This window comes from Glandiceps talaboti, chromosome 4 (genome assembly GCF_964340395.1).
Source record: "Glandiceps talaboti chromosome 4, keGlaTala1.1, whole genome shotgun sequence".
Taxonomy (NCBI): domain Eukaryota; kingdom Metazoa; phylum Hemichordata; class Enteropneusta; family Spengelidae; genus Glandiceps; species Glandiceps talaboti.
Window position 1 is genome coordinate 16,840,027 of NC_135552.1, and position 27,745 is coordinate 16,867,771.

Genomic DNA, 27,745 nt, shown 5'->3' on the forward strand with positions numbered 1-27,745 from the left:
GTATTGACAATACCTGAACTGGCCAGGAGTGGCTTTACCCAGGTTAATAAATAATCTATGGTATCCTGTCAACCATTCAGTGTACTAGTAACTCATACTGCCAATTATACTTTCAATGTATATATACAACATTGCAGGATGATTATGATGGTGGTTAAAAATAGTATTAATGCCCTTCAATATTCCCATTGCAGACCTTGAGAACTGGGACATGCATAAAAGCTAGGCTTTCACACATTAACATACAAGAACTCGCTCTGTAATCCAACATATAGGTCTTGAATGGGTAAGGTCACTTAAATGACACAGTGTTATTTTTAGACATCAAAAATTTGTGGAAAAAACTGCATCACCTCCATACCATCACCAATGCTAGTAGTAGTGTTCACCATTTGCATATGGTGGTTCTGTAACAATATCAACCTTTGTTCGTCTATAAATACAACCATGAAATGACACATATATGCATGCATGTATAAGTGATAATTCTTTCAGATCATTTTGCTGGGGTGGGCTGACTCACCTTTGCCCTGGTGTCATCATCCATATCCACAGCAGAATACAAGTGGGTGACAACAAACAAATTCTTAAATGGCAACCACACCTTCTTTGATTGTTCCTGGAGTATGTTGGCTGGTCATCTAACCATAAAGTAACTATTAAACAAAGACTACCTGACCCAAGAAATGACTACACATATGTCATATATAAACCTAGCCTAGTTCCTATATGGTATCATTACAATTCACACCTCCACTTAGTTAGAAACCACGTTGACATCCAGACTAATATAAACCATACATCTAATAAACTTTACACTTGAAGTCTTCATTATTTGCTCTCTGAATAAAAATGATGGTATATGATAGATGTAATTTGATAAAACGTTCAACAACTGAAATCAGCTTGACCTTCTCTGATGACCCAACAACATATCGTATCAATAATGTCACAGCTGCCAATATATTTTGTAAATATTAGTTACCTGTGAATTTTTTTTTTTGAATTATAAAAAATTCTATTTACTCTTGTCTGACATTAAGCGTATGCATGGCAGATATTCTGAGATCATTTTAATTCCGTATGTGAATCTAAACCTGAGATATAGTAGTAATATCATCTCTGTGCATCTGTACTGAATACAAAATAGCCACACAACAATGTGTATGCAAATTCTACAATTCCCAGGTGTAAAACAAGAACCAAGGATTACAAAATTAGGAAATCTTTCACACATGAGTGAAAAATCTATTAAAAAAATATAATAAAATATATTACACCCACCACAACCCATCTGGCACAAACTGACTGGTTAATTTTCCCTACATGTAGTTATTGTTTGATTTGAGCTGACTGCTGGCAGAACAGCTGTATACTTCTGAACAATTTACAGAGTACAAATATGAGGAAGATGCATGTCAAAAAGAACACACATATCACACATACTACCATACATCATTACTGTATTAACTACATAATGAATTATCAAGTAATGACTGATTACATTAGCTTCTCACATTTGTGGAATAAATGAAATACTCTATAGTATTACTAGTATGCTATGACAGAACCCAATAACGCACGAGTGCAAGTGTGGCGTAATCGGGGTATTTGCATGCATGCATGCGTGCAGTGCTCTCTGTAACAGTACTTTAGCGAGCACAGTGACTTAAAGTGCAGCAGAAAACACTGCAAGCACTAGTGGGGTAGTGCAAATACCCCTGTGTACCCACACTGGCACTCACACAGCATGGGGTTGCTATTATTACATGTTTATCAAAAACAACAAATTTCGGTAAAAATGACACCAAACGATCACGAGGTTTCGTATAGAACGAAAGACCATGTCCTCATTTGCATGCAGGTATGCAAAATGTTTTCGGTATTGCAGAGCAGTGCAAATACCCCTAGTATGTGCACATAATCTCTAGTACATAATGTAATAATAATAAGTTCTACATATGAGTTAATGGGAGCATAATGTATGGTTTTATTACAAGTTATTGACTTTTCTTCATTGCTATTCCATATTTCAGCTATAACTACATTTTCCCACCTGTTTTTAAAACTACTTGCAAATCTTACTTATGGGTTTATAGAAGCAAAATGGTGTTATTACAAGGACTGAAGTATCTTCACTTATTAAATATGAATTTCCCCACCTGTTTTTCAACTACACATATTTTTAATATTTCAACACTGACGTGCACCATTCAAAATCTATGACATATATCATCTTCCAGTACACACTTCAATATGACATATATCCATTTTCCAGTAAACACTTCAAACACTACATGTGACCAGCTGGGCAGGCATGACACACTATACCTGGTACAACACTGCCATATCACTCCTTCTATAAAGCCAAATCTGCCTGATATGTATATTCTATATGTGTTGCACGATATTGATAACATAACAAAGGCTATTAATTTTTAATACGCTCATAATGTATTTCATGGGAAAAAAATCTAAAGAACAGAAATTGTAATGACTCAAAACTCTACAATCTTATAAATAGTAAACTAAACATTATGACAACGAATTTATTTTTAAATTTATACTATGTCTGTTTATATACTGTCCACTTCAGACTGGAACTACTTTTATTCAAACATTTATTTTTGTAAACTGCTAATATTGATTTTTGCTTTCATACAGGAAACCACATTTTATGTCTAGTTTCAAAATAAAGTTGTGAACAAATCCGACTGAGGTATTCATTTTAATTTCTTCATACAATTTAGAAATCAATTTATACTACACAACTGTGTGAACAATATTATCTTTAATAACTGATGTGACTCTACAATGATTTTTCAGAAAGACATTCAAATAAAATGGTGGTTGACTATGTAAATATTGGACTAATATTTAAGCAAACTGATCTACATAAAGCCTCAGGCATTATGAGGAATCTTTTCTTTATTATACTTATACCCTGAAAGATTGTCAGAAAAAGAGAGCACTGTGTTTGTGTTTCTCTTTCCAAGACTGTCAGATGTGTCATGTTGTTCAGCTCTATCGGGCTTCTACACCAGTGAATGATAGTGGATAATGTGACATGAATGTCAGCCCTCACAGACCATCTCTTTGCCACATTGTAAATCAGATGCTGTAGCCAGAAATAGTCACAAGATGGAGATACACACACACTATAACTGTAACTATGGTGATGGGCGGCTAGGAAATGGTGCAATTTTGGTCTCATTCTTCACAGCGCTTTGCATACCTGCATATCCTCAATTGTCACCATATTGTTAATCTTACATACATCATACATGCTATTTATCATGTATGCATGACATATTGTAATCAGGTGGGGGACAAAGCCTTCACTAGCTTTCTCAAGCCTCATTTAAGACTTTAACATAACCAACACTTGCTATCAAATCTGTGCTATCCATCAAACCCAGAATGACCTACATTTTTATAACAAACCATACATTTTTTAACTTCAAAAAAAAATGTTTAAGAACAATGGCCACCCATTGAAGGTAATACATATCTGGTTTACACTGAGGAGACTAACCTATCCCTAACCCTACATTTTTTGTACCTCTTTAGTCTGAATACAACTGTGTCTTCTCTATACACTCAGGCCACTGTTCTTCATTTTTGTCAATTGTTTTGTAGGTGAACATGAAGATTAAGTGAGGCTATCAGTACACAAAGTCAACACAGAGACAACAATATACAGCCATAGTTTCAACAATATCCAGTATCTATAATCAGATATACATTTGTACATGTGTACCAATTCCACTAACCAAATACTATTATCATTAATAGTGAGACAGGCACTCACATTCCAAGATGAATATTTTCTCAAACTTCTATTTTATTTCGGTCGGGCAATAATTAGTTCACTGCAAAATTGGCTTTAAGTTCATAAAAGGCAACATTTTAAGGTCTGGGAACCCTGTAGCAGAAAGAGATAACTTTGTAAAATTTATAATTAAAAAATATTTCATATCTTGTAGTTTGTACAACAATTTTAGTGGTGAACAACAGCATTCTCTACTGGACGAATTACAAGCATAGAGGCTCATTTGCATAAGTATTTAATTTTATGCACATCAATAATATGTAATTTTACGTAATGATTTGCATAATAATCATCATATTGATTTTGTAATATGCACATGTCTTCAACATAGAAACATACTCTGACATGGGGTCGGGGGGGGGGGGGGGGAGACGAACACTGACAACTCAAAAAACCCAGAGGCACGCTCATAAATTTTGCCTAATTATGATTCCGTACACATCATATTATGGCACCTAACGGTCAAAACACTTTAAAAATACAATTAATTAGACTGATAATAGTCACATCTACATATGGTCACGTAATAAATGTCTAACTTGATGTGATAATGTAATACCTGGGTTGATAAGACGACTAATTTTGTATTCTGAATGACTCCACAGTATTCAGACTATGACATCTGTGATACATGGCAAATGAACTTTGATACCTTTCAAATTAAATGAACTGTGCAATTAATTAAGTTGAATTATAACAACTGTAAATGGATACCACATCTATTAGAAAATTAATAATCTGAATATGTACTCCATCACAAGAAAGTCCATGACTGGGTAATAGAACAGTAATATCATTTATTTTCTTCAATTTTATGAACAATAATTACTATTCACCGAGTCACTCCAAGATAAAATTGGTTTTCCAAATTTCTACTTTTTACTTTATCAATTATAATATAAAGTAAAGAATTACAAAATAATATATATAAAACAGATGCAGAATAAATGGAGAGTTCTTATTCTCATCATTCTATTTAAATTATTGAATATGCGTACCTGTATCATTATAAAAGGCTTCACAATGCCTGCAAAATAAACACATTCTAGTACAAGGCTTTTTTTGGTCTTAATTACATAAACTTCAAACTTATTTGTGGACATGAATTAAAAGGGTATTTAAGAATCCCATTCAGGTTCTGATTAACATGGCAATGTGCAGCAATAATAATTATGTAAATTAACTATTATGTAAATTCACCCATCTCCATTACTTTCATTATTATGAGATATAATTTAGCTCTCTGCATGGATATCATATAAGAAGTTTACTTGTACCAGCTATGAACCAGACAGACTGGTTATAATTATAGGATAAAACAAACTATCTTCTCTCAAAAGTTTTCCTAGGGACTCTTGCTGAGCACTGTAGAAAAGCAAGAGTCCCTAGGAAAACTTTCGAGAGAAGTTAGTTTGGCTATTATGATTTTATCCTATGACCAGTCTGTCTGGTTCATAGCTGGTCCCAAGTAAACTTCTGATCTAATATCCATGCAGAGAGCTAAATGTAAATCATATCTCTCATAATAATGAAATCTCACATTCATAAATTCTATCCTCATAATGTCAATCATTACAGCCAGGTGGAATAACAACCAACAATAACATTTTTGAAATATCCCCACAAACAAACAAAAAGTAAAACAGATTAAATGCAATTAGCCAGCTTAGTTGTCTAATTTTCTAGAAGTAGACGAAACAGAGCTTGATTGTGTTAGATTGCCTGTGATAGCTGTGTGCATACCAGAGCCACTGCAAACCCTGTACATTTGTATTCGTGGTATGACAACACAAGCCACCCTTCAGTTTGAATAATAATAGATCAGTCATAACTCTGTACACATAACACTATATCAATATTTGATGTTAGTTACCTTCCCAGTCAGTTTCTGTACCCTCTATGTGTTTGTACATTGCTATGTACTGTACATAGGCAGGTCTGATCAATGAAACTGGACCAGTGTAATGCCTCCATTCTCATAATTCATACTCTGGTAAATAATTACCACACCTCTAGATAAAATGGAAGTAAATATCTGGTTTCTATTAAACAAACTAGAAAGGTTTCGATCCTAATTTTAATCCTACATTTGTGTAACAACTCTACCTTTTCTCATCTAACGATACTGGGGGTCATAATTCTTAAATACACATAATATCATACAATACAATACAAAGGCAATTTCAAACTTGACATACACCAATAGATAGCTGAGCCTTCATATTTGTTAAAAATATAAACACCAGTATAAAAAGCACAAATCCAAAGTGAAGATGAAGTGCCAATGCTGTCTCTCAGCTAGCATAAGCAAGGAAATGTACATTGAAGCCTCTGATTTTCTCCACACTTTCATTCCTCCCTCCAATTTCACAATGTGTACAAGTATGTAGAGGCCTTCAAATTGAATTGTACATATATATCATAATACAACCTTATATAAACAGCGACTGTTTTTGAAGACAGTGTGCTCTACTGTGATGTCTTACAAACATACTATTACCAATGACTAGCGCCATAATTTGAAAGGTTTGAATTAAACGCTTTCATTCATAAGGTCACTAACTGTACTTTTTTTTTCTACGCAGTCAACACACTAATTTGTTGAGTCTACACCTTCAACAAATAGAAATCACATTACCAAGTAAACAGCTGCCAGCTGAATAGCATATGTCAAGCCATGAAACCTTTATTCTAGCTCTGTCTTGTACAAAAATACCTTGAATCACCATCATCATGGTTTTTTACACAGCTAACTTCAAATACATTGTTAAGAAATCTCAGCTTTGTGTGTGCCCCACTATGGTTTTTTAGCTGTAGGCCCATTCTGTGCTATTTCTCTCTGACAAACCAGAGATTTCTAGATCACTCACAAATATGGGTAGGTTGGATAGGTGGGGTTGATAGCATTGTCACAAAAAGTGCTTCTTCAAGGATATTGGCATTTGGGTTTTTATCATTTTATCATTTTTCTTTATTTCTATTATATTCATAAACAATATTTGTATGTTTATTTGTAATTTTTAAATAATCAATACATTCTATCAGAGAGATGTACTTTAAATTTACATGAAATCACAAAACTGAAAATATAGTACAATCTCTCGTATGTAAATGTATAATTATGTATGTATTTTCATTGATCACTTCTTCAAATTGAAAAATATTGAGTATTGTTCCTGTTTGCCACTAAATAATTCTGGAACAGATTTGTGTCAGCTTAGTTATACCCGTGCGTCTATCAAAACTGAAACTCAGTGAAAGCTTGAAGTTCCAGCAGAGAAGAGGGACACAGGTGTTTATCAATGAGAAGTGTCTTTTGATATGCAACCCGCATGGGAAGAAGCAATTTAGTTTCAATTAACAATTCCATTTGATTGAAAACCACATTTCTAAATACCGTTAACCTGCACTGTAAGGTTATTTGTATGCTATGGAGGTCATAAAATAATGCCTTAGCAGAGCTTTGCAGTGAAACACCACAAAATTGAGTTCCAAATCTACACATCTGTGCCTGATACATTACCTGCAACAAACTAAAGCTTCTATGTACAGGCATCTATCGATGTACATGCATCGACTTTTAATGAACTCAAAAAGTGAAATATCAAGAGAATTACTACACTTGATGCCTGATCTGAAGCTTATAAATCTGTCCATAAAATCTACGCATGTGTAGCAGGCAAGAGTCTTTCTTGATCAATCACTTAGCAATGCATGACTGGTTGAATTATTTAGCACAGAAAAATGGCATGCAACAGAGAGACAAGATAAATGGAGTGAATACTCGACGGAATCACAAATTGCTGTGTTTAATACTATCTTTTAATCCTATGACTTCTTGATACAGTGACTGAATAATATCAAAACTTCAAAGGTATGGTAGAATCTATCAGAGCTATTCTAGGTATGTTTCAGTACTCCCTCCCACTGAGTCATAACCATATGTTATTCGCTTCGGGGTAGTACACCAGAAGAAAGAACAGCTTTTGCAAGGTAAACTGAGATTTTAACAAGGAGATACATATTTCATATATCTTTATACATCACTCATTTTTCAGACTCATCCCACAAACGGTGAATAAATTTGTTTGTAATTGGTACAAGCTAATTATGTTTACATATACATTAATTGGCCAATCAATTAATTTATGAGAACATTATGAGTCATTAGGACATTAAACAGAATGCATTTGATAACTAGTAATGCTTTTAGGAAAAGATACTTTCATTACATGTATTTGTATTATTATAATAAAATGCAATTTTATTGTAATGTAAAATGCGACTTAGAAATAGCTCATAAATGATTATTTTCAAAGGTAAACAAAGATTTCAAAAGAACATATAATGCTATGAAAACTATATTGTTGTGTTAATTTCCCCCATTGTTGTCAAGACTTCCCAGCGTGGGAAAAACCCTATCAGGAGTAGATTACTGTTTTGTTGCTATAAAAGTTAAGTGTACACATGTATATTCAAGTCCCATGAACAAGTGTACTACATCGCATGTAGAATTCCATATTTATGTCATCACCAGTAAAATACATCAACAAAACTTTACAAATAACACCACAAATCCAAGGTGTGTAAAAAATGAAACAAACCTCTATGAAATAACTCTAGTTGATGACAGATGGTGGTATTAAACCCACAAGTAAACATCCAGTCAGTCAGACAGAACTTTGTTTTTACTTCTTTCTATAAAATGATTGCACATTCCAGTGAACACCTTTATCGTGCTCAAAACCCATATCCTATGTCAAACATACCACAGACATTTGTCTGGTTCAGGACTGCCACTCAGAGGTTGAAACAACACGGAAATCTAAGTCAACTATGAAATTTTTTCTGTTTTTACCTATCCTCATTAGCATACATATAGGAAATAACACAGAGGGCAAGATGTCAGAGGGCAAGATGTGGCTATTCACACCTCTGGCTCTTTTTGTGAAGAAACAATTCCTATGAAAGGAAGAGTCAGACAAGTTTGTTTCCATAATAATTGGTCATATCAACACGTTTAACTCATTGTTCCACTTCTACTTTCTATTCCTGCATCACATGTATTATCTTTTCTGTAGCAGGAAATGCGATATAACCATCCACCAACTCTATGGTATATAACCTTATACCGACAGACACATATGACTTCATTTATGCACTAACAACAGTAGCATGTCTGGATCAGTAACACTAATACTAATTCAAACATTGATAAATTAAATGTTGTCATGTATGTTGTGAATAAGACTGTCGACAGTTGTTCGTGCCTTTTTTGCTACGTTTCATCTAAAACAAAGTCGTCGCCTCGCTCCGTAGCACTGAATACTAATGCATACTGCAGTGATAGGAACAATGAGTGCCAAAGGCACAAATCTTCGTACTGTTATCGTATGAGGGCATGGCAAGGAGTGACAGCCACTCATGAATATAATATATATATATGTATGTATGTATGTACGTACGTACGTACGTACGTATGTATGTATGTATGTATGTACATTGTATGTATGTATGTATGTATGTATGTATGTATGTATGTATGTATGTATGTATGTATGTATGTATGTATGTATGTATCCATTTTTAACCCCCCCCCCCTCCCGAAAAACAACTGTTAAGATTGGGTATACAATAAGAATTACGTTTAATACTAGAAATCGATATCAAAATTAGGTATACAATCAGACTTGGATATATAATAACACCAGAATTGGGTATACAATCAGAATTGGGTATATAATCAGAATTGGATATATAATCAGAATTGGGTATATAATGTATCAGAATTTGGTATATAGTGATATCAGAATTTGTAATCAGAACTGGGTATATATTAGATATCAGAATTGGGTATATAATCAGAATTGGGTATATAATCAGAATTGAGTATTGTATATAATCAGAATTGGGTATATAATGTATCAGAATTTGGTATATAGTGATATCAGAATTGGTAATCAGAATTGGGTATATATTAGATATCAGAATTGGGTATATAATCAGAATTGAGTATTGTATATAATCAGAATTGGGTATATAATGTATCAGAATTTGGTATATAGTGATATCAGAATTGGTAATCAGAATTGGGTATATATTAGATATCAGAATTGGGTATATAATCAGAATTTAATAAATATGTAATCAGTATACAAAGCCTATCACAGAACTAGGTGTATTTTTACAAGAACTGGGATCAATCACAATAATTGTACATATACATACTATATACTATACATGTATATCAGAATCAGCTGTCTGGTTTCATACTTTAATGGGTCTTCACTTTTCAAATTCTAATGAGTATTTTATGTGGATGCTCTAGTACTGCGGCATGTAAAAATGCTTCATTGCTTTTTGGTCCCCATTCTGTTTACAGCTACTTTCAATGAAAGTACATTCCATAGTCTACCTATTCAAGCACTCGGGCTATCAGCTGACCTTTACTGTGACCTCTGACCTCGTCAGATGGCACGACAAGCATAATTGATCCTAAGCTATTCAATAGACTCACAAATTCTCAATCATTTTTTTTTTTGTAAAAATCATGAAACGAAGGAAAAACCGTTTCTGAAACAATACACTCAACATTTGCTTAAATCTTGTGATCAACCAGGAATCTTGTGCAAGAAAACAGAAAGACAGAATTTCAAATCTTGACTTAGTTTTATGAAAGACCAACACACCCTTACCAAACATTGGACATCTGTCTCACAAAATAGTTATGTTCACATGAACAATTACCTCTAAAACTTATGTTGCATTTTCTGGCATGAGAATTACAAAGGCTTTCTTGTAATTCTAAATAAGTTAGGGTCCAAGTAATTTTTTGATAATCTATTAGTTTTATGAAAGAAGAAACCAAGTCACCAAGTGGGGTGACACGCTGTGTTCAATTACCCTAAATAATGAGTAAATGAGATGGAGACCACGATATAATGAATGGTAATGTCTGATCTAAAATTAGCAATTACACTTGGTCAACCACAAAGACTTCATTTCACGTTCTTCAAATATTCCTTATCATTTTATTTTTTAGCACATGGTGTCTGTATTCACAAAATTAAACATACATCATGTAGACAGCTTGTGCAACTGTACATGTACACGTTACCTTCAAGCACTTTCTATATTAAATACCGGTTCAGAACAGACTAAAATTTACAGTAATACAGTAGGCTGGCTACTCTACTGGAGTGTGCCGTCTTTAATGTCCACTTTATTACTCAGGGCACTTGGTGTCTAGCTCTTAAAATGTGGGTATATATTACATAGTGGATATCATTGTGGTTTATACATTTTCCACTTGTGATATTTTTATTTTCTGATCTGGTGTTGATAACTTTTAAAATATTAATCCTTATATGTCCATCTTTTATACTCTTCTCACTAAGGCCAAAAAAAGAGAGAATGTTTCTGTTCAGTGCACACATCACTTAAATACCCTCGCGTCAGTCTCTTTTGTTCCTTGTTTTACCAACCCATGCAGTCTGCAGATCTGGGGGAAACACAAAAATAACCTTCCCTGTACTTCAATGAAGACAACAGCAGGGCCAACCGTGAACAAGCAAGTGACATCTGCCCACATACACACTTGCTCTAAAGTACTAAAGAAAAAGAAGAGTAACTGCCATAAATAGTAGATTTAGTGACATGTTTATTGAGAATGAAAAAAAAAATTGCATTGTCACACCACTTTAGACAGAATGTGCTAACCAGAAACAATTCTTTTTGGGGGGGGCCTAACTCAAAAATTGTGGTTTTTCATACCTCCCTGGCAAACCGTTGGTAAGATATGGTAAGAATGACAACAATATCATAATCCATAAAACTAGACATCAAATATACATATATTATAAATTCTTATCAACACTTCAGTAGAGCTACACCTAAGATTACACTGTGGAGAATCCGTGACTAGAATTGACAAGTTAGTGTATTTGTCTGTTGTGGTCTAGGGTTAAGTGCTGTTTGTCATATGCTAGCTCCATAGAACCTCGACAATGGCGATTTGATGGCACACGCATTTGTTTTACTTGTGACTGATTTCTAACAAATTCAGTTTAATTGCATACAGCAAGCGTGACCTCTACTCCATGAGGTCAACCTCAACAATCATAAACTCCAGCAGTGTATTCAGGATACCCTTGGTAGTTTCAGGAGAGCATCCATTTCTCATCAACAAAACAGCTTTCGCCTATAAAACATGTACATATTTGGTACTGCACTTTCTCCCGAGTCTGTTTCTAATTACGGAGGGGATTGGACAGAGATATAATCATTGCATCAGTAATGGGAACAAATTCTAGACACCGGGTTAGGTGGTTCAAATTCCCACTGTAAATGCCTAAATACTTTGTGATCTCTCTAGAGGATTTTCAGTCTGACAACTACATGTACATTAATTATCATACACTTTACAAAGTACTACATTTGTATAATAATCATTGTCAGCAACGATCAACAAATTTTCTTTTAAATGTCATTCCAAGATTGGCCTGGATCTGTAAGTATTTCTGCATGAATAGACTTAATACTGTAAACTCACACAGGAAATCTAGTCAGTTTGGTATTCCTTTGTGGCTGTTCTAGTAGACAGGTGATTAATATTTTGTAATTGTACATTTTCCCTACACAGACCCTAGCTAAGTGATACTTGTCAAATACATCTATATCCATCATGCTACTTGGACTGATTATCCTCATTTGACTGACCCAGTTATCAGTCAAGACAGGACTGGTGTATACTAAAACTTTTCAGTTTTCCCAGGAGGGGTAAACATATATCTCATCATGTAATGAGGTCACATACACTACTGGACTAGTATTGAGAATGAGGTGACTTGGACACTTTGGGTAACATAACATTAACAAGTTTACAACATCTCTGCATGATGTGAATCTATACTCAGTACATTGTAGACACTGAGGAGTATGCTATCTCACAGTTTGATACAAACATGAGAGTACTATAATAAACCAATCAATTCCCCATCTAACACTAAAACACATTGCAGGGAATGTGTTCCTGACATCAACTGTTGTTCAAGAGTGATGTGTCGCTCAGAGGCAGAAGCCTTCAAGTTTGAAGTCTGGAAGATTCCACTGCTTCATATGAGAAGGATTGAGGGGGGGGGGGGGGGGGGGGGTTACACAAGCAACAGCAATAATATTGTTATCTGATCAACAAATATCACAACACTATTAAAAGTACATTAGATAAAATTATTTTTGCTTCATGTCTGTTTTAGGAAAAGAATATTGAATATTGAAAAGCCTCTTCAAAATTTCCCATCTAAGTAAAAGCACCTGTGTCACCCAAAAAATCAGAAGTTCCTAATCTGACATTTTACATGAACCTTGACCTCCCAACCACATGCATAGAGAGAAGCACTTGACTAATGCCAGCACAAATAGCACTAATAGTACAACTTTAAGAGAAACAAAACATCCATTTTCCATTTCATGGCCATTTGGTTTTCACTGGGCAAGGATGGCCGATGGGTTCACCATTCTTGTATTGATAAAGGTTCTTTACAAAGTGGAATTTCAACTATTTTTGGTCAATTCACAAAACAACACACTACTTCATGTCAAACCAGATTCCAGTCTTTTCCTCAATATATGATTTCATGATTTGAATCTACACCTACATGTACATGTATGAACCGCAAACATCTGAAAGGTCTTTGTATTCTAAGATTAGACCATACACTGTTCTTGATGATTACAACAATTGTCTTTCTTGAAAGTATAAATCATTTCGCAAATGTACACATACTGTACATTGTATACATATATACATATTACAAGGCTAGTTTATAGATCAAGATGTGTATTACTATTAAGCCATGTTCTCAAAATCACATCTTACATATCTCAGTATATCTGCATTGTATGAGCAATCTTTTATTATAAATGGACTACATTGTATACACATACTTCAGGCAATTTGGTGCATGAGATGATAAAACACCACAAAGGAAATCTTGCTCTACATAAAATTCTTGATATTCACATTAACACACACATCTGTATGTCATATCAAGGTCTTTGTTCACATTTACACATATAGATCAGGAAGAAAGTTCTTTAAAAAAAACACTTCACTGCCTGTTTCTCATGGAAGGGTTAATGTTCACAGTGAACAGCTGTCCCCATTCAAGAACTAATGGCGCCTATCTTATCTATCAGTGAAACTTTCCTGTTAAAGTCTCTCAGAACAATTTTTTTTATGGTTACAGGATGGAGATTTGTTTGACAAACTTAAGCTGACACCACATAATAGCACTGTCTTCATCATGCTGTCAATGGTGCTGATCATCTCCATTGGTTTGTTCAAGCCTCTTCTATTATAGTACAATTACACCACTGCCAGCCTGATGGTTTGAACTTTGAACTTTGAACTTTACTAAGTATACCTGTAGGTCAGGTACGACTTGACATTATCAAATCCAAAGTACTATTTGAAATATTTACCTTTGTAGTCAATGATCCTTATAAATGACGATTTACATTCCCAGCATACATGTACATCTACCAATTTACATTTTTTCCCAAAACGTTGACCAGTATTTCCTCAATAGAATTCCAATCCAATGATTAGATGTTAATCTGTTCACAATATTCCTTTTTAAATTATGATAGATGTCATCAATTGACAATTGGGAAGTACTGACTCTTCTTTACTGTGAAGGCATGTCCCACGTGAGTATCTTTGATTTGATTAAAGAGTACACGGAGCTCAACCTCAGCCTCACAGGTATTTTTGGCCTGCTCAACAAGGGGTGAGCACCTATAGATTAAACAGCCGTGTTATTGTCCAACCAGTGGACTTCTCCTTTCAGCAGTTTCATGTCACTAGCACACCTATGACTGGAGCATAAAGACTCCATAGTGCAGACACTGGTATGCAGTAAAAACCACAAAGTCTGTAGTAGTATCACCCATTGTCACCAACTGCCCTTCAGAGCCAGGCATGGCCTTGCATTCCATACAGTTTGGTACAACAGTGAACAATGGACTGAAATGTGTCTGTCATCAGCAATGCCATGTTTTGTAATACACAAATGTGTAAAACTTGACGATAAGTCATTTTATGAAGGCCTACTTCCAAAAATCCAAACTTATGGTCTTTTTAATATTATGTAAGTCATTCCATCGATATAGTTTGATGATGTCCCAGATGATGGCACTTCCCTCAGACGACTTGAATCAATATCCACCGAACACATATTTTCATCACCAGTCACAGTATAATAGTACCATTGTTTTGGTTGCAATCAAGTGCCATGGGGAGATATTAAAATTGAACCAGACATGCCACCCTTTTCAAAATAAAGATTAGATGGTATCCACTATAATATACTCTATTGTTTAAAATCTGTTGTTTTATGTCACATATCCAATCATGTAACACTGGCACAAATTCCTTTACCCAATAAATGTTTCTGGCCAACATGATCATAAAGTTAACTAAACAAACGCTCATGTCAGTAAGTTTGTGAGACCTATATATGTGTGTCACTCTCATCCATACAAACTATACTATCCTCAATAATGTAACACAACCATAATATTTATCAACTTTCACTAAATCATGCTCTGTATGCTGATGAAAAGTGATGCCAAAAAGGTCACAGAGCAACATGAACTCTGCACAGTCAGAATACATGTGAGCTCACACCTGACCACACTTTCTCCAGTCATGTGTACATTCCAACACGTGGGCCAGAAAGCTGATCTGGGGGACGCTTTACTCCTAAGCTGTTTGGTTAAGGAAATGCCTGTGTTCTTAGCTTTGAAAATATTGCAAGGGTCAAATGCCATCTCAAATACCATTATGATGGCATTACGCCATACTATTTCCAACATTTGCAGGAATCCGAATAGTACACACAAAACACTACCCATTCAAGATATCTATACTAACTCTACAGTTCATACCAACATCCCCCCCCCCCACACACACACACACAATAAAATCTCTAAACAGAATAATGCACCTTTGTTGGCGCTAGCTTGCTATGTATGCACACTACAAAAGTTTTTGCTTCATAAATACACCTATCCCTTATTCCCTGCTTCTCTGTTTATTGTAAACTACAATGAAGTAACATCTGTGCCTGTGACCATGAACATTTTAAGACATGCACTCAACATATTTTTTTTTTTCAATTTTGGATTTTGACTCCAACATGTGAAAGCTATAAGGTCATTATTTGTAAATAGGTCAGTGTGGTCTATTATTTACATAACTTTTTAAAACTTTTACAGCAGATATGAAACTGTTGACATTTTGCATGTTGACCACATTTCATGCTTTCTGGGGTTAGATTATATACAATGTATGTTTAGAAATAGTCACTGGAATTGTTCAAGCCTACAGCTACATACACTAAACTTTGTCACCATGGTAACTTGGGTGTGGTACATGTTTTGGCAATGTATATGTACCTTCACATCATACCAAGGGAAAATATACGATTTCTTTTTATCGAACGGCAGTAAATCAGTTTTCAAAGGAAGCGTCGAACTTGTCAGTAAACACCCCATCCTTACAACTGTCATAATTAAGTAAACTACTCTAGTAGTATACGCTCACTATCAACTAGAGAATTCAAACAGCTTGAAAGTTACAATAACACTTTATCTAATATCAATACCAGCTGTACCATACCTACATATATTATGCATAATGTATTACTCATATTTGATTCATTTGATTTTCAAATGGTTGACACTTTGTGTACATAACTTGTTGTTGACTAATACAACTAGTACAGTAGTTAGTAGCAGTGTTTCTTTGTATACAAACTAGTCTGTACAATCTCCCTAATTCACAGCAAGTGACCACTGACCTGCCAAGACCCCAACTGTCTCAGATTTCTCCTTCTCTAGACTATTAAAACTAATGACAGGATCTAATCCATCATCACTCCCAAGGATATTGGCTAAGTGTGCATGTTCACTTGTACAATATTACAGAGGAAGGAACAAACAGGTAACAATGGACATAAAGCAAAATATGACTTGTACAATATTATCCCCAATATTTTTCTTCATTCAGCCAAGGAAATATGAATGAAATATGAATTGTCGTCGCTAGACTCATAGTGACAACCCTTGGTCACAAGTATTTTCCGGCTAAAAGGAGGAAAATATTGGAGAATAATATAATTATACGATCGCAATAATATGAAAAAATATCAGGGAAAGTAATGACAATTTTGAGCATTTTGACTCATATTTTGAACACAATGATGTAGACACACGTTGTCATGACACAAATGTAGACATGTGTTGTTGTGACATAGAATGACCAGAGCACATATTCCATATTTTTGTTGAACCTGGTTCATGCATGGTATAATATCAAATACGCATAAATGTGTAGGAATCAAAAAAAATACAAACAGTAAAAAGAGTGACCACTTTTTGTGTTTGTGAAAAAGTTCTTGAGAACAGAACAGGATACAATCCATCATAAATCTCAGGATATTAGCCACACAGTGCTTGATTAGCGGAAGAAACAAATGGATAACACTCTATGTACAGCAATGGATATATATATATATATTCATGAGCAATAACCATACAAATTACTTTGTAGCTGGTATTTCACAAAGAAACAGTATTCCTTTGTATTAACCCAGAGACTTGCTATCTGGCTTAACTGTCGAGATGACAATGTCAGTTGCCAGAACTCTGTCAAGCCAGATAGTCATAGTCTAGTGCTGTCCTTCATCAAATCTTTCAGATCTCTCTTTTGGGATTAGAGACCAGGTTGGCATCCAGACTAAATAGCTAAGTCTCCTTGCTAACAATATAAATGATGTACTGTACATAGAAAAAGGGGTCTACAAGTTAAAGGTTGGATGCAAACAGTTACCAAGGCAACACAAAATGGTTAAGGAGTAATCAAATTATTGAGCCACCTATCACCACTTCAAAGTGGGGTCAATGTTATTTTAACATAAATTTGAAGTTTTATGATGGAAAAGATAATACCCTAAGTTATAGGATGTTAATGTTTCTTTTTTCCTTCCACAACAATAATAGGAAATGCTACTTCACAAGTTACAAAACGACTGCAGAAAAACACCCCATTTGACATTGAGTATCTCAACAACAAATCTTAAACTGAGATGTCACATTCCCCTATGACTTGCAAGTACTTACTAGAAAGAATTCACATGATCACCATTGACGTTAATTCGCAAAGTTCTTACCTTGGATAATGGAAATGTATGTGTACCCCAAAATTGACAAATCTGTCTAATAAGTTAGAAATACCAGAGTGACTCACAAAAGCTGCTCCACACCCATATGTTCACAGGATAGGTATGACAACAACCACTCATCACTTACACATTTGATGAGATCACTTTCACAACCTGCTTATTTTTACCGAATCTGCCAATTAACCAAATGGAGTGCAAAGGAAAAACACTTCTAACATCAGTTAAAACTTTAAGTAATTTTCAGTGTTTTTTTTAAAGGTAATGACAGTCTTTGGCGGAGGTATGTCTCATAACACCGTACAAAGAACCTGGGATTAGTTTTTCAATTTCCCCTTTCACGTAATGCTAGCATCAGCCTTTCTTCTTGTCAAACACTAACTATTAGTCCATAAAAAAAAAACATTTCTGTATATTAAATAATGCCTTCTCCTTCACAAATCACAGCACACACACCACACACACACACACACACACACACAATATGAATAATTATATCACTACGCTCAAATAGCTAAATACAAGTTTCAGAAAAAGCTGAAGGATGTTGTATTTGGCACATACAGGATATACTTATAGGCAACAGTTTGACTTCACAAGAGAAAGACAGACCTTGACGGCTTCCATTAAACAAATGTCTAATACCACTTTAAACAAGTTGATGAGCTAGATTCCACCATTCCCTGATCAATCAACACAGATCAAAGCCAAGGTCATTTCAATAAATGAACTCACTCACTCTCCACTTAAATCAATTGTTGAGCAATTAGTTTTTATGCCCGACTGGATAGCACTTCAACTACTCATACACTGTTACAAGACTTAACCTACATGTAACCCTACAGACCATCAAACAGGCTCTTGACACACTCCAATGGGATTCAACCAGACATACTCTAAAACCTAACATTGGGAGGTCTTTCCCATTTCACAAGACAGGCAGCAAGTAATTCTTTCCGGACATCAGGAACAATTTCCTGTCAGCCTGTCCTGCTACTGGTGCACACTTCCGTTTTCAAACAAACTTAACCCACAACAAATGTTCTATCTTAAACAGTCTTGCTGTGATAGGCAATCCTACACACACACTAGTGAACTTAATCAAAGCCAGACTTTGGTCAAAATATATCATTACAAAACTCATTAGTTATCCTTGACTTAATTTGTGAATTCTAGTATCTGCTTTTGTACTCCTTTGAATATTGTTTTCTTTCCTATCTTAGTATATTGCATTTGTAACATTTCCAATCACAATACCACACATAGAATTTTCAATCACATTTATACACCTTTTCAGCTCTTACAAAAGACTGTCCAAGTAAGTTGAAACATCAGGAATTTTTACTAAATGCTACTATTAAATAACCCAGACTTGCATCTCTTATACTTTTAACTCAAAGCAATATCATAATCGATTTACATTTCATCAGTACATGTATCATTCACAAATATTTACACTGGTCAAAATGTTAGCACAGACTCTAAAATTGACGATGAGAACCCATTATTTGTACTTGAAGTTGAAGAAATTCCATCAATTTCTATCCAAATGCATACATACTTCAACTGGTCTTACATATTGTTCTGAGGAGCCATGGCTGATCAGTTATATCATACATTACACCCTGTTACTGTAATCACAATATTCACTAGTATTGGTATGAAACAGCTGCCAAACTATGCTGCATATAAAATAGTCTAAATGGTCTGTGATCTATGAAGACCTTTCCAATTCATGTAACCATCAGGTTACACAAATGTGGAATTCACTCCATTATGCTTGGAAGGCATGCAAAGACTGGCATACGAAGAGGCATTGTGAACTTTCCTTTCTTTGATATAATGAGGCTGTCTGATGACAAGCTTTGGAATTATGGCTCATAACAATCTGCAAAGACCCATTCTGTGCTGCCAGGCCTCTTTTTATTGTTAGTACATGAGACAGACATTCATATTACCTGCACCTTAGTACATCACGACTGTGCTACAAAGCTAAAATTTGGTACCTGGAACGTATGTACATGTATATCTCTGCCAACATCTCTGATTACACAATGCTTATCAAATATACATGTAGGTGTTGTTATAACTGAAAATACTGAAATTCTATTTCTTGATGAAAACACCTTTGGTGGTGAGTAAGTAGGTGGGTAAACTTGAGTTGCAAATAAAAAGACTTGAAAAGTACTTGAACTAATAGTACTATAAACTGAGTTATTAACTCAGTAGGAATATAAACTGAGTTATTAACTCGATAGTACTACAAACGGTGTTATTAACTCGTCTCGGTAGTAGTTACTAAAACTTGTCTCGGTAGTACTATCAACTGAGTAACTAACTTGGTAGTACTATAAACTGAGTTACTAACTCGTCTCAGTAGTATTATCAACTGAGTTACTAACTCAGAGAACTATAAACGGAGTTACTAACTTGGTAGTACTATAAATAGTGTTAACTTACTGTAGTACTATAACTTGAGTTATTAACTCACTAGTATTCAACAGCATATCTCATCAAAATGTGAATCATACAGACTATCACTATTCTATTCACTATGTAATTACTTACTATATACATGTCATGCATATGTAGGACATGCACTGTAGTATGAACAGCAATATAGTATATTAAACTAATAAGTAATACTACCTTACCTTCAAGTAAAATGACCAAGATTCACCAATATTTGGATCAAGATGTCGAAAGTACACCGATGGAATAGAACTATACTTCTTCTGTCACTAACAGAACCCTGCAACCACACAGAACAAAATAATTCCTTTAGCTTTATGTAATTACAGTGTAGTGAATAATTACGCAGACTGAGATGATAACAAACAAACAACATTTACAAATTATTATCGGCCTGAAAGATCCCGGTGTTCCTCCGGCTTAGTATAATATGTCGGTAAAAATGAATCATTTTTATTCTGTGACGTAAGTGAAACATACAGTACTATGATTTACTACAGTATGACACATTCCCTTATAATGGGACACACTGTCTAACTTCAAAAAGAGATGAAAAGGTACATGAAATATGAACACATCTTACACATGTGCCACTTTACCACTGAGACACTTCATACGCCTAGCATAGATACCAAAATCTGCAAAAGCAGGGAGACATATCCCCTTATCTTTATGCCATTTATCATTTACGTTTTTCATTTTCCATCGATCTTGAACACTGATAATGTCACCATATTTCTTTTCCATAGCATGTTACTGATTTATGTATTAATACAAACCGACTCTCAGTTGAATGTTTGTTACATCGTACAGTTCAGTTACTAATCATAACTGAACTCATACATTTTAGTAAAATTAATTCAATAATGGTAAATTAGGAATCTGTAACCACAGCCATGCCCACAAAACTGTGGAGTCAAATTATCAGTGTCTCACAACACTGGGTATGAAATATTCATTAGTTCATTAGCAGTGAAGATCTAGCTTTAATTACCATCTGATAGGTCATGCATGACTGGTTGTTTTCATCTTTCAATAACTTCCACAAATGTTCTCAATCTGAACTATAAATCTCTTGATTACCACTTCATTTGTACAAGTAAACATTTGACACACACCTCCCTGCATACATAAATATCCTGTTTTATGACCTAACTGGTTTGTTTTGGCTGGGTTTTACTAGCCTTTTTGATAAATAAATTGCCTATCATTTCTGTCAATTATTTTTACAAACTAAAGGGAAAGGTCATCCATGACACTTTGTTTTTTGAGTCGGCAACTTCGTGGCCTGACTACTATTGATAATGCAAGATATTCCTATGTTTATTCTTGGCATACTTGGCCTCTACAAGTGTTTGTTCACTAAACCACAATATTCAATAATTCAAGATTTCACAAACAAGATCAATAGAAATGCAAATTGTTTTCCCCACACACAATGACATGCTACATTTGACATAACATAGGCTAATATATACAATTGTATTAATTCAGACTATAAAAAAAAAATCCATGCACGAAAATTTGGCAAAACTGTACAGAAATGTCACTGGGTTTGGATTCTATGGATAAATATGTGTAACAGTCGTTGGCATTATTTACCTGAACAATTCATACTGCAACCCTTACGAAGTTAAAGTTAAAATAATACTTTCAAAAATTTTGTTAGCAAAGACTTCAGTTAGGTGACCTGACTACATGATTGGGTCAAACTATAGGGAGTTGTGGTTCAGAAAGGAATAGGGTTAAACCCCCTAACATAGTTGTGATCTACATAATTGATCATATGTTATAGCTGCTCTAGAGGACACTTTCAAGTACAAATATCAGGTTTACAACACACCTATGTCAAAGAACTAAAAAAAAAAACACTGCACGAATGACACCTTTGGACACACCTCAGCAAAGCATCTTAGTGAATGGGTTGCACGGTCTGAGTGAACTTTGTTTAGGGATTCATGAATGGAACTCTTCATGCATGTAAAATGACTGACACAAAGATTGTTGATCAGGTCACAAGGTTATAAAGTTTTCCAACTGTCAGTTTTGCCTTTAAACCACGTCTCTCATTTTTGAGTGTTTATTTTCAAATCTAATGGCAATTTCTAGGTTCTACAGAACACCAGACTAAAACTGTGATAATTTGCTCTGTTCTCTATGTCAACGTAATCACATTTATCCCCCCCCCCCCCCCAATGCTTCTAGGTAAATAAACTCTCCTCTCAGTATTGTACAAATTTAATGGTATTTAGTATACCCATCACAGATGCATCATGCAGGAATAACCACACCAACAGGTCAACTATCACCTACAAAAAAAATTGGATTTCAAGTGGAAGACCAAAAGGAGCTATGCGTTGCAGTTCCTTTCACCAGTGCCTTTTTTTTAAAAAGTTTGTAAGTTCACGAGGTTGAAAGGCAATTGTTGTCTATTTTTCTGTCTCCTGTCTTGAAGGAAAACCAAATTAGTCATATTACAAATGTACTATTATTACGTTGCAGATAGCACTCAGTCTACTCAGGTGTTCTTTTCAGTATTTTAAGATACTTGTAATCAAAGAATTCTCCGTTTACTCATGAAGGTATAAACATAGTGTCTTTCACATATGACATACAATTTCGTTACATAAGTTTGGGAATGTATAAACTTTGTCATACTCCTAAACTGCAAGCTGATATTTTATAAAGTTTGCGGTCCCACAGACAGGTCCATCATTAATTTGTTACCGATCCAAGTCCAATCGGTTGTTATCGAACTAATATACCTAGCGCAACAAGTATATCCGAGTTGTAAAAGTTATACAATAAACATTAAAAATTCACGTCATTAGCAAGTCTTTGTCCCTCAGCTTGACGCGTTATTTCTCATATGCTGGTAGACGTAGGTAGACAGGCCCACACAAACGAACAGAACCTGTCGGCGAATAAAAAGGAGTGGCGCATGCATGGCCTTCAATCATACCAAAAAAAATGGCGTCGACAACATCGAACTTTGTGACCTCGACGAAAATGGTAGTAATTGAGTCGGTGTTAATAACACAAACATACACAGGCCAGGACTTGCTTCGTTATACGGTGAACGACAACATATACAGCTTTGACTGTTGTAACAAAGGGTACCTGTATTTTTGAAGTTAAAAAGGTACGGTTTCTGTGAGCGTTGGTAGCCGAAGCATTTTGGACGGTATTACTCGAGTCTGAGTGGACAGTCAAATCTGCAACCACACATGATTAAATGTAACCCAGTGCAAGTATATTTTCGTCAAGATCTGGATTTACAACATTTAATGTTAATATTGAAAGTAGCATAATGACGTATCCGTGAGAAACACTGCACAAAATCGACGCCAATAGACACTGTGTACACAAACTATAGCTATGCAAATTTTCGCCGATTCAAAATTTCAATGGTCCATGGTCCTGTTGTCCAGCACTGCACCGTCCTCTTGATGTCAGAATTCTGCCTCGATCACACCAAACAGTGATTATTGTTTTACCAACTAGATCTTTGAATCAATAAGTACAGTTAATTGACGATGTCAATTGAGAAATTAACTTACCGGCCGGTACAGAAGCAGCTAAATAACCCACGATGATGTAGAAACTATGACCGTTCTCGTAGTAAGGACGCACGCCATTAGACGAACACGCAGCTGTCAATCAATATCCACCACACCCAGGCTGTTCCGAATATGCGCATTACTCCCGCGGTTACCATTCGCATTGCTCATTCGCATTTACATACAACTCTGTCCACATTCTGTTCGCAGAAATTACTAAGTACAAACCATGCAAAAGAAAGAAAAAAACTAGCCAAGCACCACGGTTGTTTCATGACAGGGGAAATCTTTACGAGTGTATGGAAACATGCAGACAAGTTTAATCAGTAAACTCTACGAATGAACAGTAAACTTTCGATTAATTTCATAATTTTTGTGTTACATGGATTTTTTTTAACCTATTTCCCGGGGGTATTTATTATACGAAATCTAAAACAGGAAAATGTGCTTAAACTGCGAATATGTTAAAAGAAAGAGGAACGGTAAGAATGAAATAAAATCGGAAAATCTCATCAATGATGATAGACTCAGCAAAATCTTGGATTATCCCGTTTTTCATCATGGAACTCTTCCCCGTACTTGTTTTAAGTCATCAGTTTCCACACTTTGCAAGGTTTATATCCACCTATCAGTATTAGTGCTAATTTATACATATTCCCTCTTGCTATCATTCCATATTTCAAGTTTCAAGCCCAGCTCCCAATATCTTAACCAACCACCTTCACCCAACCAGTAATATATTTGTCAATATAATCGTAAATTTGCAATTTTGATTCTAGATATGCATGCCAAGCAACACTGGACTGCAATAACAAGTGCATGACTTACAAATCTGACATACTTTATCTACCTGTATATATCACCATGATATCACAGACTCCAGGAGGTGTCACCGGTGAGGGCGCTTTGTGTACATGACCAAGATGGGATAACATGATGTAGATGATGTGCACCTATTTGGCCTCTTACGTATGCTTTAATCTTATATATTGCGAATTCTGGTTTTACTATCAGTTTAACTGAATTAGGAAGCCTTCAGTAATTACAGCAGGCTGGGGGAATAGGTGGGTTCTCGGCGAGGGCCGTTTTTTGGGTTTTGTTTTTTTTTAAAGAAAATGGAACAAGGGAAGGGTCACATTTTACTTTGGGTCATTAAATTGTCTAACTTTGCATTTTTGGGAATCTGGCATCCCACTACTGCCATATCGGTTAGGGATAAGGCTATAGGGTTTAAGGCTTAAAGGTTAATTTTAGGGTTAGGTACTGTAATATCAGACCGTGCCAATCAAATCGCTGCTGACAACCATGTAGTGAATTTATTATCAGATGTGATGTGAGGAGAGAAGTCATAGTAGTGGGTCTCACCAGGAGTAAAACGGGAACAGTGGTTGGGTAAGATATTAGGGATGGTATTGTGGAAATTTTGACCTCGGCCCCGACACTATCCAGTGTGTTCATTTAATGTTAGGGAGTTAATGTTCTTATCTGGCCTTCAACTCTGCCAATGAGATTCTTTCCGTCCTATAAATCTTCAAGTGTTCGGAGTTTGTTCTTTTTTGTTAATATGTAAGGAGGGTGTATTTTTATTTTTCAGATTTAGCGCTTACTTGTAGTCTTTCAAAGGCCTTCGTGTTCACCCGACTATGTTTCGCAATCATTCACCGACAGGTTTAACATCATTTGACAATTCACATACAGGATCGAACACAGTTGTGTTTTGAAACAGTCGTCTTATTCAACTGCTAAACAGAATGAAAAAGATCCGGTTGACACAGCTTTTGAATGCGTCTTATACGTCACATGAAAGTCGGTACAAAACTAGGTACAGGCCAGGTACAGGCACTACCGCTGTCCCTATTCATAACGTGTAGTTGTAACGAGTCAAATCCATTGATGCTGAATCACCAGTACACTCTCAACGTATAGAAACTGACCTATAAAAGTCACAATTTTTCCAATGATGAAGCAGGCACATGCATCTAACTCCAATAATATGTCTTTTATATATTCCATGGGACCTCAGACCACAACCTATCCTATGGGGTCGGCAACTGAGGGAACAGGTTAGCTCCCAGACCACGTACCACTATATAATGGTCTGAGGTTAGCTCGACCCACAGGCACTTGTTTCCCGAGATATGTATCAGTGTTTCTATCAGAATACAATACCAGATTTAAACTGATTGCCTTCCGTAAGGGTAGTCTTGCAATTTCACGATTTATGCAAGAAATTTAGCTCTATATCTGTGATTTTTCAAGTTCCAGTAATAGTTGTCAAAATTGTTGTTCAAATGCCCGCAGCCTATTCTCAGCACAGGAAAGCTTGCCATCCTCGACTTCATTCGGCTTTCGTGATCCCCTACATACCCGGGATATGTACACCCGTTTCCACGGCAAATAATAAACGAAATTCAAACCCTCATAACATTGCTATTAGGCATCAGAACAGTAAACACTTCATGGTAAGCATCGTAACAATTTAACAACTTTAATACAGTGAAGTGATACAGTATTATTGCCCTACTTCGTCCCTGGGTAAAGTGTATATATCACCCTTTAGTTATACCAAGGGCTTTCACCAAGGGACTGGCCGCCGCTGGTTTCGCTAAATATATGTCTTTGAATTCGCTCGAACGTGTTTCACCGAAATGGAGTGTTCCATTAATTTTAAAAACTTAAGTTTGTTTGTTATTCAACCATTTTCACCCTTTCCAAAGCGAAATCAGACTTCTCGTTAAAGAATTTACAATATCGACACCATGCATACTCTGTAAACACTGCCATCTATTAGGTACTTGCTGTCTTCACTGGTATGTATATTCACCCAGTCAAATTGTTCAAGCCATCGTACCAATTTTACATCTTTAGATTTTCAAAACAGTGACGATTGAACTTTTCAAGCCACCACATTTGAAACGTCGCATGTTAATTGTTTTCTTTCGAGTTGTTCATCATTTCCACCACTCGTACCTGGCTTACTAGCTCGAGGAAAGACATTAGTTATGTGTCGTTTACTCATACTAGAACCGGTGGTTCGCCGCAGTGTAGGGTAGGTACTCGGTCAAACTGTCATGATTTGAGGAGAGACACACACAGACTTTTTACCCCTAATATATATCCTTCCTTACGGAAAGAAATATGACTCTCCCGAAAACCAATCGGTAAAAAGTGACCCCACCCCACCCCCTTGTAAGTATTGAAGGCTCCCTACACTCAAAATAAACATGTAGCGTTATATTTTGTATGTATACAAAAACATGTAGAAACTAAATTATTGAAGTTAAGCTCCAAAAGTAACAAAGTTGTCACCAACCGGTAACCAAGCCCAACACTTTTGGTAGGTAGGGCGATTTTGTTTACACATCAAACCACTATATTCTCTATAGGGGTCTGAGTTTACACTGATTGCCTACAGACAATCAATGGTGAATGACAATAAAACCACTTATTTATATACATGTTTATAATATTATCTTTGTCCTTTCTTTTTTGACACCTTATTTCTTGAATTTTATTTCCAAAATCCTCATTTTGTAGAAGCATAAGTCCACATGTAAATCTTATTGATTAGAATATAGTCTAAAATTATCAAACAATTTTGAAACAAACAGCTCATCGTCATCAAGTCAGTGTACATC

At 35.4% G+C, this 27,745-nt stretch overlaps 1 protein-coding gene across 1 annotated transcript in view; it reads right to left on the minus strand.

The window, feature by feature from the left end:
- Positions 1–24,217, minus strand: part of LOC144434568 (catenin delta-2-like) — a 61,359-nt gene extending 37,142 nt beyond the window's left edge. The window contains exons 1-2 of the mRNA XM_078123037.1: positions 24,108–24,217; positions 20,730–20,827 (exon numbers count right to left, since the gene is read on the minus strand). The gene's annotated coding sequence lies outside the window, so the exon portion shown is untranslated. The remainder of the gene's footprint in view (positions 1–20,729; positions 20,828–24,107) is intronic.
- Between the last annotated feature and the right edge of the window lie 3,528 nt (positions 24,218–27,745).